Below are 12077 nucleotides of genomic sequence, written 5' to 3'. Positions count from 1 at the left end.
GGAGACCACAGGAGGGATCGTCATTTCCGTAGAATTATTTTACTCTGACAGGATATGCATTTCTCCCAGTGCAGTTCGCTCTCTAACCGTCCCGTGAGCCTCCCTTCCTGTGATGAGCGCCTTGCTCTCTATCTCCCAATCTTGACAAACGCATCAAGGACGACACTCAGAAATCAATGTGCCCTCCGAAACAGGCTGAAACGAAGATTTTAGAGCAAGATACTTACACTTATGTGGCTTTAGATTTTTTAATCCCTTTAAAAGAATGTTTCACCGATGTTATCAGATTTGACATTATTTTGTCTCCCTAATCTCATCCCATAATGAATTTGGGTACCAGTTCAAGATTTTAATTGTTTTGAATGATGAGAGAAAAATTAAAAAACAGACGGGAGATGTTTCTTAAGAAAAATGCGAGTAGGGAGCAGGCTCCCTACCGTTCTACCATTCCAACTTCTATCAAGTGCTAAGATTGAACTATTCACCAGGATAATCCACACTCTTCTTCTGAGGTATCTAAGACCATCACTGATGAAAATAAGTGCTTTTCCTCTCATGCACAAATGTGCACACACATACACACACAACTGAAAGATGTCACTGTGAACAATCCCAAAGGCTATGCATTCACTTCTAAGTGCTATATAATTTCATTTTAAGGACAATTAAATATGTATTTGCATTAATGAGTATATGCCGCTATGTGCTGTGTATGAGCCAGAGAAACTCTGCCAAGGTTGGTAGCCAGATAATTTCATTCACATTGAACCTACCGCAGCAAAACACCCCTGGCCTTGTAGATCTTCCTTATAAATTTTCTACTGAATCAGGATATGAATGAGGCATTTTCTTGTTGCTGTTTTTTTTTTTTTAATTTTTGTTCAAAATAAGGTATTTTGGACACAGTTTTCTCTTAAATTTACTAGGTTGTGGTTTCAACTCCCATATAAGCATGTTAATAAATAATCCATTTCCTCGTTAGCTCCAGCAAACATCTATAGTTTACAATCTTTCCTCTTCTCTCCATCCATCCATATGGCCTCCATCTCAGCCAGCAGTGACACACAGTCAGGTGAAACTACTCTAAGCATTGTGTTTGACCAAGATGCAAGGCAATGTTTCACTGTTGGGGTGCAGCACGGGTGACTACAGCAGGGTCCTCAGTGAAGTAAAAGCCATTTCACTAGCTGTCTTTTCAGCTGTGACAGGCCTTAGTCAAAAAACCAGGGAGTGTGACCTGCCAATCAGGAGAGGCTCGAGGGCCATATGTCACACAATCCCATAGCCCCTTCTGACTTCCTGTGTGAGGAAAGCCCAGTCAGCAGGCTCTTCTCACCCAAGAGCAGCAGAAACAAGAGTCTTTCCCCCTTCATTTGTAACTTGTTTGGTCATAGAGTTAGGTGATTCAGCTGTGAAAATTATTTCCCCTGTGGTATCTGTCATTGGTTGAAATATGCGATTATTGATCTGCCAGATCCACAATTTCCTCCAAAAGATCATTGATCCAAATCTGAGGGAGTAGCAGCCATCTGTGTGTGGCACTAGCAGGGTTTTGCCCATCACCAAACTGCCAGAAATGTGGCATTGAAGCAGGGTCCACATCTTTCCTAGAGTGAAAATCAATCTGCTAAGTTGCTAAACCCCAACTCAGAGCAGCACAGCCTTTCATCCACATGCAAGCTGCAAGCTTCCAATGAGAAAATGTAGTGAGAAGACTCAAATGCCAAAAGTGCTCTACGTATGTTATCATTGCCACTGCTATTAGTAATAACGATATCAGGCGCTGCCCTTCAGCCTGATGGTACCTGGTACTTTTTGCAAACTTGCCTGCAGCGTGCAAGTACTCAGATTTAGAGAACTTTGGCCTTGACAGCTCAAGGCATTTTTAGGCAACTGTTCCCCCATGATCCTAAAGCCTTTCATAACTTCCTGGGAGGTTTATCAAAACACAGATTGCTGGACCCCACCTCAGGAGTTTCTGATTGAATGAATTCAGAGTCAGGCCTGAGAATCACCTTCCTAACAAATTCCAACCTGATTAAATCCTTCCATTTTACATTCTGATAATGTAATATCTGAGGCTCAGTAGCTCCTGATAAATATATGTGAGTTTAGCTGACAACTTTGGAGAGCCTGACATCTGCACCTGTTCAGCTCTGGTGGAGGCTTTTGGGGCTCTGTCACATGGCAGAAAGCACTATGGGGGGACTTTCAGGTGAGGGAGAGATCACAAGAAGCCAGAGAGCCAGAAAGGGGTCAGTCTTGCTCTTCTGTACAATGAAGTCCCACAAGAAGTACCTGAATCTGGGAAGCACCCCCAGTGCTCTGACCACTGCCCATGAGCCGCCACTTCATAAAGGTCAGCTATGACAATGTCACCACACTTGAGACCAAGCTTCCTGCACATGAGCCCTCAGGGAGCAAAATGAAATCTAAACCCTAATGGAAATACCAATGACTGACCTTGGCTAAAAATAACTCATTACATGGTGAAACATGGGTGGTAGGTGAAGACAGGACACTAAATATTTGCATTAAAGGATTACCAGGTTATCATGTATACAGCTCATCTAGATGTGAGTCAGCTGAGGCGATCTTACTTAAAGGTGAGTCAACTAAGACAGTAGGATGGCCCATCCACAACAGAACTAAAACTAAAATTCAGTCCTGTGTTGTAAATGGATCCATTCCAATGCAAAATATTGATAATAGTTAAAGTGCAGAGACTTTCTGTCTAAGAAGAAAGATTTCCACTATTTTTGACGAGAAAGAGATCTCACATTTGATCTCTATCAAGAAGAATAATGCTCAGGTAACTGACTCTAGTCACTTGCTCTGAAAAGGAAGAACAAAGGAGGAAGCATCGTGAGGTAAAATAAACCTAGCTATGCACACTGTGGTTTTCAATGAACAGGAAATTTACTAACAAGGTTTGGTGACTCAGTAGTTGACCTGACATTGATTTTTAAGCTTTCTCTCTCAGTGTCTTGAATTCACTATACTGAAGGCTGTGGAGCAGCCTCATTTCCTGCATGATTTTTAACAGCGTCTGCTTTCAGCAAGCATGCCAGTTTTACTTGTGTCTGGCAGAGACTGAGGCTGCACTTGCCCTGAAAGCATGGGCCAGCTCCCAGGACTGAATGAAAAATCTCCACTCTTTTTAGGAACATCTCCATAGCAGGACTGTCTGGTCAACTGACCAGCTGCCACCCGCTGCTGTTTAATCCTCACCATGCTGGCTTGAGAGCATGGAATCTTCCCTCGTTTGTTGTGAAGACACTCTTCAGAACTGAGAGCTTGTGAATGGAATGAATAAATGTGGACAAATTTGTTTTGAAACTGTAAAAATGTTAAAAGCATGAGACAGCTCCTAGTATTGTTAATTGAGGTGGGTTGTTATAATTCAGTGCCTTAGACATAATAGGCCCTTGATAAGCATACTTTGAATTGGTTGGATTGTAATGATGCACTCCCTTTTAGGTATTTCTTTTCCTAGGAACTAACAAAACTCATGCTTTCATTTCCTCAACTGAAAAACACAATAACTCACAGATATTACATTGCAGTGTGATGAATTTATTCACTATTCTGAATTTCTTCCGGATAGCATACGTGGTGCATTTCAGGTATTGTAAAATACTGTCTATACTAGTAATAAGACAGTTCTAGAAAGACATCTCCAATGTAGTCATCACTACTAAAAACAGTAATGAAAAACAATATTGTCAGCCTGTCATTAGCATAGACTTACTGTAGAGTTGTATTGGGCATTCACTGTGCATTTCTCAACACTGCAAGTGTCAGACTCCAACCTGTCTCTTAGTTTTACCTACTAGTGCTAAGGAAGAGAATAAAATAAGGGTGAGAGCAGTAGAGTGCTGGGAAATGTTGAGCAATTGGCTCTCCGGGGAGTGATGACCCGAGTCACAATGTTTGCCAATTTCTTTGGTGTAAATACTCCACCATGTTCAATTTTAAGCTGCCAACCATTTAACAACTGACTTGCAAAATTCCTGACAAAAATTGGCTCTCATGAGCTGCTAAAGGCTGGCACAAGCACAGCACTAGATGGGGAAGAAATCATATGTAGCAAAATTATCCCTCACTGACTGACAGGACTTTCCCCACCCTGAAAAAAATACTGGAGTGGTTAGACTATAAAAATAAAATCACTGTTTCAGTAATTAGCAAGTTAGTAAGCAGGTAACATAGTCATTTGCTAACAATCAGATGCATAAGTAGTTCAGTGATACATAGAATTAACTGAACTGACACCCAATTCAGTGTAGCTAGAAATATAATAAAGCTCAAGTAGTTATTTCCTGAGAACTGAAGAAAAGTTTCAGGTGTCTGTCTTGACCCTGGCATGTATTGGTCTACCAGTTGATGCAACATTTTAAATTGTCAGTCTCAGAGTGAATCCCTATGCTAGGGTACCAAGATCAAATGGGAACATGTGCTAGGAACGAAAAGGCCTGACACTGACAAAAATACAGATTGGTATAGCCTCTGCTTGGAGAAAACCATAGAACCTTTCTAGGTCCTAGTTTGTATAATCTGTAAAGTAAATAATCCCCTTAAATTTTCTTCTGGCTCTGTTATATAAGTCTGTGAGGTTTATGAGCCTAGGTGTACAGAGACACAGTTCACAGAAAAGTGACCAACAAATAATTTTAAAACAGGACCCAGGTCAAAATCTTAGGTTGCTATGAATATTCAAAAATAACAGCTTTAATCTAGCATTCTCCAGGTATTATTCATTTGTGATTTGAAACTATACTTATTAAAGCTTGATGATGTCTCTTTCCCATCTTTCAAGATGGCAGGTGAAAAAACTGAGAAGCCAGACACTAAAGAAAAGAAATCCAAAGCCATATGGCAAGAAGTCTCCTGCCAGTGGTACTAGTAAAAAGGGTAAGGTGAAGAAGGCAAAAAAGTCCAAGCAGGGGCAGCCCCACTGCAGCCGAAATCCTGTTCTGGTTAGAGGAATTGGTAGATACTCCCAATATGCTTGTACAAGAAAGGTTTTGTACAAGAGAAAGTATGCAGCGGCTAAATCAAAGATTGAGAAGAAAAAGGAGAAAGTTCTTGTTATGATCACAAAACCAGTCAGTGGGGACAAGAATGGAGGTACCTGGATGGTTAAGCTTCAAAAAATGTCTAGATACTACCCTACTGAAGATGTGCTCCAAAAGCTCTTGAGCCATGGCAAGAAACCCTTCAGTCAGCATGTGGGGAAACTTCGAGCTAGCATCACTCTCGGCACCATCTTGATCATCCTCACTGGGCATCACAGAGGCAAGAGAGTGGTCTTCCTGAAGCAGTTGGCCAGTGGCTTCCTACTTGTGACTGGGCCCCTTAGCCTTAATCATGTTTTTCTACAAAGAACATACCAGAAATTTGTCATTGCTGCCTCTACAAAAATTGATATCAGTAAAGTGAAAATCCCCAAACACCTCACTGATGCTTACTTCAAGAAGAAGCTGCAGAAACCCAGAAACCAGGAGGGTGAGATCTTTGACACTGAGAAAGAGAGATACCAGATTTCAGAACAGTGCAAGGTGGATCAGAAAGCGGTGGACTCACAGATTTTAGCAAAATTCAAAGCTGTTGCTCGGCTCCGGGGCTACCTGTGATCTGTTTTTGCTCTGACAAATGGAATTTATACTCAAAAATCAGTATTCTAAGTTTCTTACTAAGAACCCAATTAAATAACTGATATATAAAAGATTTAAAAAGCTTGATGTAATATTTGGTCTTCCTGATTCAACATCAATAAAATCTCAAATTTATTCCTCTAAAACAATGAAAATAAATACAATATCGAGCAAAATCACCAAGATTTTGCTTTAACAGATTCTGTAAAACCAGGAAATGAGGCAGAGTCGGAAGGCACAGCAAGAAGGGTGGTAAAGGACACGATCCCTGAATAAAAACAAAGACTGCAATCGAAAAAGTAAGCTCTCAGAACCATTTACAATGTATGAGTTTCCTGGAACAAAAAAAGCCTAGCTCTGACTCTTTCCAGTTATTAATTTTTTTAAGGAACAACAACAACAAAAAAGAACTTTATTTAAATCAGGCCCTCAGCGGGTTGGCTGAGCGCACGGAATCCTCGCTCGGCCTGCAGATGTCTGCGCGAGCTGCCACATGGCAAGGACGGGCCCTGAGGGCCTCCAGAGCCCAGTGCAGGACCCAAAACTTCTTATTTTGGTGCGGGTTCCAAAACTCCTCATCCCTTTCCAGTTCATTACAAACGCCTATTGTTTGCCATATTTATCTGCCATCACTGCTGTTTGTTAGCAAATGGAAAGCAAACTGCCAGGACGGCATTTCAGCCTGCCCTCAGAACAGTGCAAAGACGCTACAGGAATTGCTCGACAGATGGTCTTTGAATGATATACAGAACCTCTGCCCTTGGGCCCGCTTTGGAGGAGCTGTTTTGGATTGTTGCTTGTAAGAGTGGGAGGTTGTTGTGTGATATGTGATTATTCCATAATAATTTTAATTATTTTGCCTGTTTTCAAACAATAGTCTCAGCCTTTTTTAATTTTTACACTCACTGAGTTGTGACACGAGCATTCTTTTCTCTGTGTTAGCAAGGATTAAAATCAAGCCCTGTATCCCTTCCCGTTTTTTAAATAATCCATGTTTAAATAAATTACCTTGGTCTGGAAAACCAAGTTATGTGGCGTTCTCCTGGCAGGCACACTAGCAAGGAAAAACGTTCCTTATTGTGGTGGCTGGCTTGAGATTGTCGCAGTAACAAGTTTCCAGCAAAGCCTGCTCTTTGCCTCTCTGGAGCAAGGCTGTGGCGAGGCAAGCTTCATTTACATGCGTGTGGGGATCCCATCGGAACCGCTCAAAGGTACAGTCCGAGGCAGTCAGACGGCATCTGATGTGCATGTAAATGAAGCTCCCAAAGTGGGGCGTGCGCTTCTGGAGAGACACAGAAAATACGCCGTCTCCATCTCATCCAAATCCAGTAGAAACTTCTGAGTGTTTCCTACAGCAGCAGGAGCCAAGGAGAAGCAGATGCTAAACTTTCAAGGCATTCAAATATGTTTTTCTTTACCAGATAGATGCGTTCGCTGAGCACAGCGGCAGGAGCCAAGCGCGAGGTCAGCACCTGGGCTTTTAGTTTCTTGGCGGTGTGGACTGGAAATTGCTCCTTTTCAGTCCCCCGTGGTCCAGACCGCGATGGTCTCTGGAGGCCTGCGGTAGCCTCCCACTCTCACTTGATGAAAGATGCCACCCTAAGAAATTCCAAGACTTTCAGGATAGGTATAAAATATAAAATATTAACTCACTCTGGGAGCGAGTTAATATTCAGAAGATGGCCTTTGTACTGAATCTAAGAATGTATGGCTTTACTTGGAGTTTCTTGGTCATTAAATTCTCCCCTACCGTGGAATTCTGTCGTCCCAAATAGCCATGTGGTTCCGGTTGTAAACAAAATCAAGCTTTGGCTAGCTTCCAAGCTGACCGATCCTGCACGTTGGTAATAAGAAAGAAATTTCTTCTCCTTGTTTTCCAGCTAAGTGATCTAGTTACCTGGAAAACAGTACCCTCTGAGAAGTGAGCTTACTAAAAGAGAGAAACAAAACAAACCCTAGCTCTGTTATTTGATAGAGAAACCCCCATCGAGTCTTAAGTGCTTCCCAACCACCGTGGTTTTAATCCAATAAGGGCAGCTCCTCTAACAGAGAGAACCCGACTCACACAGCAGTTAATACCCAAATGAAATTCAGATATCTCCCACTGTGCTGACAAAAAGGATTGGGCAAGTGTCCTCTACTCCCAGCCAAGGAAGACGTACCTTTGGTGAGATGCAGCCCGTTTACCTTCCCAGAAAATAGCCCTACTTCTCCTCCTGGCAAGGGCCTGTGTGCAGAGACTTCTAGCTCGAGAGAACACAGATTCTCAGAGAAAACATATAAATTAAAGTATCGCATCTCAGGCAGCCACCACTACTTGTCTTTCAAGGCATGAAGGAAGCTATCAAGGAGCACTTGCCCTGCTTGCTGAAGTACAGTGGCTTTTGTGAGAACGCAGTTGCTGAAAGTTCTCACTGAGAAGTGTGCCTGCCACACTAGCTTTCCCTAACTCTGGTATCACTCCCAAAGGAGAGCTGTGTTCCTGCCCTCTCTAAAATAGTGAGACTCCCACCTAAAGTGTATTTATATGGAAAAACCAAGTTTCAGTAGAGTTCATTAAATTCCGTACAGGTTAAGCCCTATGCAAACAGGCACTTATATGTATGATTTCTATTCTTTTAGCGATCAAGAAGATATTTATTAGGATACCGAGGCAGGTGGACTGCAAATTCAAGTCCAGCCTGAGCAATACAGCAATTTAACAAGACTCATTTTTATTTTGATAAAAAAAAAAAATTTAAAGGGGTGAGATGTAGTTCAGTCTCAACACCATGGGTTTCATCCTCAGCAAATAAACAGAAAGAGAAAAAAAGAAAAAGAAAGATATTTGTTGTCCTTATGTAATTCAAACGAAGTATTTAGAGTTTCATACTGATTAAATGACTTAAAGGTCACACACACAAAAAAAAAAATAGATGAGCTGGAATTTGAACTTTATTTGTTTAATTTTGAAGGCCATATTTTTTTTCATTGGCGCGCGCGCGCGTGTGTGTGTGTGTGTGTGTGTGTGTGTAGGGGGCATATGGAGGGGACAGAGGAAATACATTCACATATGGCATATAGCTTTATGAAAATGAATGCAAATTTCAGCACACTTTGGACTCGTAAGGGAAGAGACTGTATATATCCTCAATGCCTGGTATGTAAATTCCTACCAAATACTTATTAAGTGGGATATTCCTTTAAAGATATATAATTAACAAGTAACCATTAGTCTTAATCATGTTGACTTGATTGAATTTCCTTTTGGTGTTTCAGATCTTTATCCTGGCTGGACTTAAATTCTGGAAAATTTCCCTGGTTGGGCAAAAAAAATTCAACCAATGCGAGTTCACATGGACCAACAGCAGATAAGGTGCTGTCCATACTTGCTGCAGAAATGAAGTCATCAAAAACTTAGTGAACACCCACCAAGTGCCTGAAGTCAACTGTACCCAAACTTATCTCTTCCAACAAATCAATAAGGAAAAAATAGATAAATAATAAAAAAAAATTTAGTCTCTCTTAAACACATACAGTTCTGATAACCTGACAAAAATACTTTATTTGTCGATTATGCAAAATAATAAGAGACATATCACTGTACATCCAAACAACCAATTTCACCTTGCATTTCATTATTAAATTCTTCTGTGCTTTGTAGTTAATTGAGATCATTTAGAAAATAATGCTGTTTTACTATAAACACACAAAAATGTTTGATTGTTTGCTTCAAAACAATCACAGGAACATTCCATTCAAGATCAAAACGTGAGCAGCCTCGGTGCTGCTAGATGAGTATCACTGAAGCAGATGTACTTTTTTTAAAAAGCTACATACATATGTTAGCTATTTTGTCCCATATTCTGTGGGCTCTTTTTCCATTAAGATCAATAGTTGAAAGAGTGGCACTGTTGGGACCCGGAAAGACCTGTGTGAATGACAATCTCAACAGTTAAAAGATTGCACAGAGTGCTTTCCCTCTGACCCACGTGTGCATTGAGTTCAAGCATAAAGAAAAAATAAATGGGAATTAGAAGGCAACTCACAGAGGCTTTCCAACTGGGGAGAAAATATCACCAGGAAGTCTCAAATGCAATTTACAAATACAGCATTTGAATTTTCTAATTGTTTCTACAAAAATGAGGCTAATGGAATTACCCTGGAACCAGCCATTTAATCATACACAAATTTGCTGACCAGTCTCTCTGTGCTTGCCATCCTGTACTCCTGCTCTCATCTGTGGCCCTGCCAAAGCTGGGGCCCAACAAGAAAAAGCTTTTGCCTTCCTTCCATTCTTTTTTTTTTTTACCCTGGGTAGGAAGGGCAGGGGTTGGTGGTTCTCCAAGTACTCCATGCCTCCTGGTCAAACAGGATCTCTGCTGCTAGAAAAAAAAAAATGCAAAGGAGGAAGAGATCTCTGAAGATTATCTGTGCCAATGGTTTTCAAAGGGGAAGGCGCTTCAGAATCACTTTCAACATTGGCTGTCCTTCTCACTTTTCTGGTCCAACGTGTGCTCTGTAGGGACTAGGATAAAAGGAAGTTCCATTGGATAAGGTCCAAGATAGGTGGTATTAGGCGTCTCTAAAGCAAAGGTAAATTATTGCTTTATACTAAGAACCTTTTAGCACAGCAGTTTTTAAATCTTGCAACAACCTTCCCCAAAGCCTTTACCTGAGACTAGGCCCCAGTGGGTCTTCATGTACTTGCTATTCCCATAAGTCAAAAAGCTGACGTCCGGATGGCAAAAAAAAAAAAAAAAAAAAAAAGTACTCATTCACCCATCCCAACAATTCCTTGATCTCGGATAAGCCAAGGAATAAGAATTCTCTGTCTGACCTCTAAAAACATGTTAGAAAACATGAAGGGACAGCCCAGCCACAACAGCCATTCAAAACAGGAATTGCTACAGGTCTCACTTTCTTGTTGAAACACAACACTACACTCACAGCTTGAAGGAGGAGATGTGTACTTCGTTTTTTGTAGCACTTTTACTCTGTAGTCTGCTGACTCCAAGGCAGGGCAGCATTGCAGGAGAATGTGGCAGGCAAGGAGCAGCACATGGGACAGCAGGCAGGAGGCAGGTAACTGTCCATCCAAATTAGGTAAACCCTTTTTAAAAGTATCTGAAAGTCAGAGACTAGAAGAAGTCGAGAGATTTTCCTGTTGGTCTCGTAGGAACAAGTTCCTACACTACAAGAGGCCACATAATGAGGGCTGTCAGAGGCCTCCAAGAGCGAGGAGGCCAGCAAGCTGTGTCTGGGCTCCTGACACGTATAAACCATGATGTAACAAGTGTGTTGGCTTAAGCCTCTAAACTTGTGATCACTCATTATGCAGCAACGAAAAAAAATTCAACTCATAGGAGACAAATAAGTAGTATATTCCGAAGACAAAACCAGTAAGGAAATAGAAGTTGTGCAGGTAAAGACACAAAGGCAATCTCAGAGGTGACTGTCCTGAAACAGTAGATAAATGGTTTTTTTAATTTGGACATGTTGAGTTTGCGACACCTGGGAGGACATTTGGGTGACCTGTCTAGAATGCAGTTTGGATGTAATGGTTTAACACCAAAGAAAAACTGAAGTTCCAACCCTAGTGTACAGGACAAGCTACTGTGTTCCTAGAGGAGGGCCCAGACTGAGGGTGGGAACCTGGGTCTCAAGTGAGGCAAGCAGAGTACTTACCCTGGATGGCTTAGCAACATGGAAGAGGGAAGCAGCGGTGGGGAAGCCAGCTGCGAGGTCACCTGCAGGTCTCACGAGGACTCCCAGCACTTGTGCAATGGCTCTGGAAGGTCTGGTTCTCTGTGTTGTTGCCTAAAAGAAGCAAACACATCAGATAGAGCCATGGTAGAGTGTGATCCCCAGGGAAAATATAAAGAGAAAGGAAAGAGAAAAGGGGCAAGGTTGAAGGTTGATGGTCAAAGACACACTGCATTCAGAGGACAGGAACAAAGAGATTTGTCTTGAGATTAAGAAGGCTAACAGGCAAGGAAAGAATGAGGTGAAGGAAGGGCCACTGTCACAGCTGAGAGAGGGACCGTTTCCAGGAGATGTGCTCACCAGAAGGTCACCACTGAGAGGACACTGAGAATGCCTGTGGGATTATAAAAGGAGTGAAATTTAAGGTCAGTAAAAATGTAAAGTTTTGTCCCGGAAGCCACAGGATAGCAAGTGCTTTACTCTCTTTATCTGTACAATGAGAGTAACAAATGAGGATAAAACAATTGCCTTACACTTCTTGTGAGATCAGGAATTCTCCCCCTTTCTTCTATTGTGAAGGTTTTAATGAATACGAGCTAACCTTTTTTAGCTTTGTGGATTGAATGAGTTCAAACATGTCCCAAGCTGCTGTTATGGTTCATATCTAAACAGTTCTCCAAGTCTCACATGGGGACAGCAAGACAGCTCAGCAGACTAAGTGCCTGCTTAGGCAAG

Source organism: Octodon degus, unplaced genomic scaffold (assembly GCF_000260255.1).
Source record: "Octodon degus isolate 3935 unplaced genomic scaffold, OctDeg1.0 scaffold00244, whole genome shotgun sequence".
Classification (NCBI taxonomy): Eukaryota; Metazoa; Chordata; class Mammalia; order Rodentia; family Octodontidae; genus Octodon; species Octodon degus.
The sequence above is the reverse complement of the archived record's forward strand: the minus strand, read 5'-3'. Positions refer to the sequence as shown.